Source organism: Mugil cephalus, chromosome 5 (assembly GCF_022458985.1).
Source record: "Mugil cephalus isolate CIBA_MC_2020 chromosome 5, CIBA_Mcephalus_1.1, whole genome shotgun sequence".
Taxonomy (NCBI): Eukaryota; Metazoa; Chordata; class Actinopteri; order Mugiliformes; family Mugilidae; genus Mugil; species Mugil cephalus.
In genome coordinates, this window is record NC_061774.1 from 29,455,745 (window position 1) to 29,464,874 (window position 9,130).

A 9,130-nucleotide genomic window follows, 5' to 3' on the forward strand; every position below is an offset into this window, starting at 1 on the left:
CTCTGACTCAGAGCTGCTCTGTTCTCAGGTCAGAGGTCAGAGGTCAGAGTTCAACTCTCACCCAGACGTCAGGACGTCACCACAGACACACACACTCTTTTTCTATCTCTGTGAGGACCTCACACTGACATATCATGAGATGACATGAGACAACACGTCCTGTCAATGACAACACGTCCTCTCAGAGACAACACGTCCTGTCAAAGACAACACGTCCTCTCAGAGACATCACGTCCTGTCAGAGACATCACTTCCTCTCAGAGACATCACGTCCTGTCAGAGACATCACGTCCTGTCAGAGACCACATCAGAATGAGAGTCAGAGTTTAATGTCATTGTTCAACAGCACAAAGAAGCTTAAAGCTTCACCTTCGAAGTTCAGATCACAGAGCTGGTATCGGGCGAGAGGCGGGATCCACCCTGGACAGGTCTCCAGCCCATCACAGGACTAACACAGAGAGAAACAACCATTCGCACTCACACTCACACCTAGGGTCAATTTAGAGTCACCAATCAGCCTAACGAGCATTTTATTTATATAGCGCCAATAACAATACAAATCGTCTCAAGACGCTTCACAAAAACCAGCCTGAAACCTCCAGAGCAGCCTGAGGGAAAAACTCCCTTTAACAGGAAGAACAGGAGCCAGAGAAGACAGGAGAGGACATGTCCTCAGTGCATCGTCCCCCTGCAGCCTCGGCCTATAGCAGCATAACTAAGGGATGGTTAAGTCCAGCTCTAACTATAAGCTTTGTCTAAAAGGAAAGTCTTAAGCCTGACCTTAAACGTAGAGACTGTGTCTGCCTCCAGAACCCAAACTGGGAGCTGGTTCCACAGGAGAGGAGCCTGATAGCTGAAGGTTCTACCTCCCATTCTACTTTTAGAACCTCTAGGAACCACAAGCAGACCTGCACTTAGAGATGGTAGTGATCTGTTGGGACAGTATGGTTCTATGAGGTCTTTCAGATATGATGGAGCTCGGCCTTTCAGGGCCTTGTATGTAAGGAGGAGGATTTTAAATTCAATTCTAGATTTTAAAGGGAGCCAATGAAGAGAAGCTAATACTGGAGTAACATGATCTCTCTTGCTAATTCCTGTCAGTGCTCTTGCTGCAGCGTTTTGAATCAGTTGGAGGAGGATGAACAACGTGCTAATGAGCTGAACTTGTTCTTCAATAGGTTCAACTCCAACCTTCAGAGAGAAACATCCTGCCTGGTCCCAGTGCCCACAAAAGGACGAGCTGCTGCACTGGAGGACGACAGGCCGGTAGCACTGATCTCTCACATCAGGAAGGTCATGGAGAGACTGGTCCCGGCTCACCTCAGACCGCTGGTGTGCCCATCACATGACCCCCCGCAGTTTGTTATCAGCCCCACGTTGGGGTTGGTGATGCAATCATCTACCTGATGCAGAAGGCCTACTCCTCCCTGGACAGACCCAACACTTCAGTCCGGATCATGTTCTTCGACTTCTCCAGCGCCTTCAACACCATCCAGCCCAGACTGCTGAAGGCCAGAGAACACGCAGGTCGGTGCGCCGCTTGTCACTTGGGTCGATGACTATCTGACGGGCAGATGCAGTTTGTGAGATTACAGAACTGTGTGTCTGATCGTCTGATAAGTAACATCAGGGCCCCCCAGAGAACTACACTGTCCCCTTCCTCTTCACCACAAACACTGCTGACTTCCAGTTCTGCACTGAGTCGTGTCATCTGCAGAAACTCTCTGATGACACGGCCATTGTGGGCTGAGTAAAGAGACCTGGTCGCCCGCTTTGTGAAGTGGTTTGGGGAGAACCACCTGCAGATGAACGTGACGAAGACGAAGGAGATGGTGGTGGACTTTAGGAGGAACAAGCCCCTGTCCTCTCCTGTCTGCATCGGTGGGACGGACGTTGCAGCTTCAGCAACAGACTCATTCAACCTGCTGCTCTAAGGAACGATACAGGACATCGTTCCTTCCAACCGCAATAAGACTCTACAACTCATCCACCTCTGTCAGATCCATCATCACAGAACTAAACCTGCACTGAATCTAACTGTCACCTTTGCACTTCAAGTATATTTTACATAGTCAAGTACTTATATGCATATATGATACCTATACGATATATTATATCCTATCTTGTATGTGTGTGTACATATATATATGTATGCATTAATACATGTTTACATATATATTGCAGTTATGTATGTATGCTCACTTATATCACTTATATTATTATTATCATTATTACATACTGATGCTGCTGCCATTATTAGTGCTATATACTGTTATTATACTGGTATTATTATACATTCTTCTTAGTATTATTATATATTATAGTATTATACTGTTTAGTTACAATAACGCTACCATCATATCATCAGTACTACTGCCATCGTCTGGCCACTGCACCTTATCTACCTATGTAACTTGTATATTGTGTTTTTTAAGTGTCCTTTTCCTATTCTGTGTTTTTACCTTTGTTTTTATTTTTATATCTCAGTATTTTATTCTATTGTATTTTATTGTATTCATAATACCGGACTGCTGTGACGACCTAATTTCCCTTTGGGGATGAATAAAGTAATGTATCTGTGTGTCTAGCACAGACCTGGGCATTTTACGGCCCTTTGGGCATCTTGTCTGGTTAATTGGTTAATTAATTCTTCGATACGGATGATTGAAACAGCATCTTGCCATGTATTAAACATTCACTGAGATTTATTGAGATGTAGCTACGTGGTCCCTCCTTGGTTGACCGAAGCTTCCGATGAGGACAAAGTTTCCAACGTTTCTGTTCATCACCAAGGTGTGACTGCGTGAGCAAATGAATAACGCATACAATACAATTGTAAGCACTTTGAGCATCTGGAAAAGTGCAATATAAATCCAAAGCATTATTATCATTGTTATTATTAGGTTTTATAAGTAAAGGTATTAATTCATGGAAAAAGTGAGCTCAGGAAGATCAATTAGAGGGAAAGAATCCAAATATTGACTTGGTCCTACAGAGGTTTCTAATGCCACTGTACTTACATCTTTGACAGATGGAAGGATGCTATGAATTTTATCTCTAATGCCAACAATTTTATCAGTGAAGAAGCTCATGAAGTCATTACTGCTGAGAGCTGAAGGAATAGATGCTCAACAGAGCTGTGACTCTTTGTCAGCCTGGCTACAGCTGAAAAGAAATCTGGGGTTGTTCTTGTTTTCTTATATTAATGAAGAATAATACGCTGTCCTAATCTTACGGAGAGTTTTTTTATATGTTGTTAAACTATCTTTCCAGGCTATGTGAGCTTCTTCAGAACTAGTGGAATGACAAATTCTTTCCAGCTTTGAACTACACAACTGTGAATTATACCATGGAGCTGCCCTCCTTCCATTTACCACCTTCTTTTTAAGAGGAGCAACTAGATTTAAAGTTGTAAGTGATGCTGTCGTGCTGTCAACAAAATAATCTATTTGTGATGGAGTTAGATTGTGGTGGCTGACATCCACATCACTAACATAAGGCACTGAGGTAAATACTGAAGGTATTAATTCCTTATATCTAGTCACAGCATCATCAGATAAGTGTCGACCATAACGAAATGTCTTTACAATTTCTCTGTAATTACTTATAGTAAATTCAAATGTTAAAGAGAATGATGGGACAATAGAGGGTTGTGAGAATATACGGTTAGACCTTCAGTTTCTAGGCCATAAGTTAGTACAAGATCTAAGGTGTGATTGAAATAGTGAGTTGAACCATTTACATTCTGAGAAAAGCCAGTTGAGTCTAATAATGACATAAATGAAGAGCTAAGACTGTCACTGCCAACATCAACATGGATGTTAAAGTCACCTACTATAATGACTTTATCTGTTCTAAGCACTAAATCACAGAGAAACTCAGAGAATTCAGCTAAAAATTCCGAGTAAGGTGCAGGTGGGCGATACACCACAACAAAGAGAACTGGTTTTTGTGTTTTCCAGTCTGGATGCGCAAGACTAAGAGTGAGGCTTTCAAACAAATTAAAGCTTTGCTTAGGTCTAGGATTAATACATAAATCAGAGTGGAAGATTGCTGCCTGTGCCTCCAGGAATGTGATGGTTACTATGACTGGGTGGAGTGGACTCATTCATTTATTTTTTTATTTATTAGGGAGAAATATAGAAAGTCATTTCAGCACCATTACACACATACAGAGTCAAACAAAAACATGTGTTTAGACAATTGTGCTGCCATATTCTCCAAGCTATCGATCTCCTTTTCATTTTACAATGTATATAATAGGAACAATTGAACCACGAAAGTCACATTTATCCATTTCCCATCAAGATTATTAGACTGGTACTTCAAGCCATGTAATAGAGGTACTTAAAGCAGTTCAGGTCTCCGTGATCTTATATATCTGAACCATTTTGACCACCAACTCTTAAATTTCTCCGTCTGCAATTTTAGAGTCTCTCCATGATGTAGATTTCGTGAACAGTCCTTAGCCAGTCTTCCTGTGTTGGTGCGTTGGGTTGTAGCCATTTCCTTGTTATAGCTTTCTTTGCTCCAATCAATAATATCTCCATTAGGTATTTGTCAGCTATTGATTGGATATGTAATACTGTGGTACAAAAATACATTGAGCTGACATCAAATTGTATAGTCTTTTGAAACATATATTCTAGACGTGGACTCATTTAAACTGACATACTCATCATCCTGCAGCCACGTTTCAGTCAAACTAAATAGATCAATTTGATGATCAGTCATCAGAGATTTAGATGAGAGAGACCTGACATTTAAAAGACCACATTTAATTTTCTTATTGCTCTGCTGTACTAGTGAATTTGTGTTGATTTGGATAAGGTTCCTATGAATAACTCCTCTATTGTTATGTTTCCATTTAAAAAAACTGACATCTCAATAGACAGAAGTAACACCACAAATAAACGCAACTGGAAATCCACAGACACAATAAAACAGTTCATGAGTGATATTGGTCTTGGCGATGGTTGGCGTGTACAACACCCACCCTCAAAACAATATTCGTTCTTTTCACCAGTTCACCAGTTATTCTCACAAATCGACTATTTCTTTACTAGTAACTCAATAATATCCCACATATCATAGATTCCAAGATTCATCCTATAACCATCAGTGACCTTGCACCAGTAACATTCACATGGCAGAGACTGAACCAACCTAAATCCAGCCCCAGATGGTGCTTCAACACATCGCTCCTCAGTAATTTAGATTTCAACAAGCTCATAAAAAAGGAGTGGGCATCCTTCCTACAAATAAATGATTCCCCAAAGTCATCTCCATCACTTCTATGGGAAACAGGTAAAGCAGTTTAAAGACGTATCATCATTTCATTTTCCACTCACAACAAAAAGAAGGAACAGGAAGAAGAAACTAAACTGGAACAAAAAATCACACAGATATGAATAATCCAGCAGAAGATATACAGAGTGAGCTCAGGAAATACAAATCACAATTAAATGATATAATAAGAAAACCAAATTCCTCATACACAGGCTCCGACAAGAACAATTTCAAAATACTAAGCAAACTTAATCAGAGCAAACAAAGAAAAAACGTCCATCCCCGTCATCAAGGACTCAGCAGGGAAGTCAACACAAGCACCGCTGGAAATCAATAAAATCTTTAAAGACTTTTATACAAAACTATATTCATCTGAAATAAACCTGCTCAAGACCAGATCAAGTCCTTTTTTAATGATGTCACTATACCACAACTTTCTCCCGATCAATCTGCCATATTCGAAGATCCATTGACTACAGAAGAATTATTCCATGCTATCGAACTCATGCCTAACAACAAATCACCTGGACCCGATGGCTTCGCTGCTGAGTTCTATAAGCTCTTCTGGCCCATTCTCGCCCCACTCTTTACAAGACTTATTAATGAAATAAAACAAACCGTAAAATTGCCACCAACAGTGAATACAGCCATAATTTCAGTGATTCTCAAACCCGGCAAAGACCCATCCCGACCCTCAAGCTACCGTCCAATCTCTCTCATAAACACCGACATCAAAATTATCACCAAAGCACTTGCATACAGACTGGAAAAGTAATGCCATCCATAATCCATCCAGACCAGACCGGTTTCATTAAAGGCAGACACTCCTCCAACAACACACGCAGACTCCACAACATAACTGACTACTCCTACAAGGGTTAGAGGTTATTCCAGTTATTTCATTAACTGGCAGAAATCCTCAGTTCTCTCCCTATACAGCACCATCGGGGGTTTGGCAACCCAGACACTTCCCATTCCTATATGCACGACTCACATCACGTATCTGGGTATTAACATCGCCCCCAGGCTGTCAGAGTTGCTTAGTCTAAATTACACATCATTACTGAAATCAGTATCAGACAGTCTCCTCCGCTGGATGAACTCACCACTTTCATTATTAGGCCGTATAGCACTGATTAAAATGACAACACTTCCCAAAATAACTTATCTATTCACAATGATTCCGTCTCAACCCAGCACATCATGGTTTAAATCCCTAGATTAGATTATAACAAAATTCTACTGGAAAAATAAAACGCCAAGAATCAAACTCACAACTTTACAGAAACCAAAGACACACGGACTTTCAGCACCAAACCTTTATAATTACTACCTGGCAAACCAACTACAATACAATACATCCTAAAATGGATCCACCTTCATCAATCAGACAGCACTAGTTAGACATAGAACAGGCAACTTGCAATAACATCACTATCTCAGATCTCCCATTCCTCAGTCAGACAATCAAACAGCATCAAGGTTTTAGAATGTGAACACTTTCTGCAGCTCTGACAGCCTGGTGGAAAGTCCACAAAATCACAAACTCATCATTGGCACCTTCCACATTCACACCACTCTGGAACAATCCCGACTTTCTCAGTAATAAAAAAACACTCCACCTTCCCACATGGTCACAAAAAGGCCTAACACACTTAGAACACATGATCCATAACAACACACTGGTCCCGTTTCCTCACTTGGTCCAGGAGTACAGCATCAGGAGCAACCAGTTTCTGGAATACCTTCAACTCAGATCATCAATTCAAGCAAAATACAATATCAGAACCATTAACTTAGATTTACTGCCACCAATTTTGAACTTGATTAACATTCATACAAAAAAGAAAGTCCTTTCAATATATCAAATCTTTTAAAATCTGACACAACTCTATCCATACCTACATCAAAGTGGGAAAAAGATCTGGAAATTGCTCCTGATGCTGACTCCTGGAACCACATCTGCAGAAACATTTACTCCATGTCTAGAAATGCAAATCTACAACTTATACAATATAAAATAATTCACAGGATTCACTACACAGGACAGAAACTGGCAAAAATGGGATCCACATCAGAAATCTGCACAAACTGCATGCAAATTAACCAGATACTTACCTTCATGCATTCTGCACTGCACACCTGTTTCTGGAGCGAGGTCACAAACCACTTCCTGTTTTCTTGGGTTGCCATATCCCCCTGTCTCCCCCCTCTGCATCAAACCTGACAAACCCAAACAATGAACTCCTACTGGTAAGACCATCGCCAAGAAAACTATCCTCATGAACTGGAAGTCCAAACACAACATAAACATAACTCACTGGAAAAATCTCTCCGACTACACCTCAATGGAAGACTTCAACCAACAGCTCATCCGTTTGGTCACCACTCATTTTCAGTCCCTCATGATGCCTGAGAGCCACTAGAAGCATCAATATCATTACATCAAGTCTCTGCATCTTACTACAACATCATTAACTTAAAACATACATGTAGCTCCACAGTTATTGTATCATATTGTTTTATATAGATAGTATCTTCACTCTCCATTCTTCACTTTTAGGGTTAGGCTTTTTTTTCTCCTTCTACTTTCCCTCTGCAATAATTTGTTGTTATTGATGATGCTATTTCCATTATTATTGTTGTTATTATTATAGTTATTACTATAACCAACTAACCCTATATCAAATGAGGGGGAGGAGGAACGACAGATATAAATATGATGGTCACTGTTACTATGATTATATTTGCGGTGGACCTTCGCCTGGAGTCCCGGTGGGAGGTGGGACAGGGGCTGGTTCCCAGTGGGTCAGCGGGGGCCGAGACCACATTACAATGAATAAAAGTAGAATGAATAAATAAATCAGTGTCTAACACTAACACTAACCTTCCTCCTCCCCCTCCACCATCGCCCACTATCCTTCACTATAGTAATTATTATCACGTTAATTATTAATGTTTCATTTATTATCATTATTACTTTCTTTTTAAATACTTATTAATGGAAGCAATATTTTACTTTATATTTCCTTACTATAATATAAATAATAATGTATTAATAATAATTATTCCTTTATTATTGTATTAACTATTCACTGATAAACATACAAATTATTAAAGGTAACACCATGACAGGTCTCACACACACACACACACACATTGTTCATATCCTTGTTGTTCACATCTGTATGGTCCAATAAAAATAAATGAATAAATAAAGAATCTGGACCAACAGTACAGCTGTGTACAAGAAGGGCTGCAGCTCGGGCTGGACGATTTATCGTTTTCTGATCGAAATCGCGATTTAAGACAGCGCGATCACGTGATCGTTTTTTTTTGTTTGTTTTGTTTTGTTTTTTTTTTCAGTGCTCCTGACTGACCGAGGATCTGTTGTCGACTATTTTACGCATGCATGCCGTCTCCGTGCCATGGCAGGTGAGGCCAACCAATCAGAAGCGGCAGGTGAGGCCAACCAATCAGTGAAACCTGCTCCACCTGCTCAATCATTTCAGAAAAGGCTGCAGCCGGATCAGAAGCGGAGCTGAGGGATTTAATCCCCAAGAAAAACAGCACGTCGGTCCCATGGGAGTGTTTCGGGTTTGAGGCTACAGACGTGCACCTGACACAGGTACTGTTGAAGTTGCAACATCCAGTGGAAACACAACCAGTTTATACCGTCACTTGAAAAACCACCACGGGAATCTGCAAAACGAGACGACAAAGTCCGGTGAAAAGTCTAGCGGAGCTGATGCTCAGGCCCATAGTAGCAAACACAATACAATTATGAAGTGGTGGGGTTTGTTTTGGTAAGAGATTTATTTTATTACTTTTCAGTTTGACT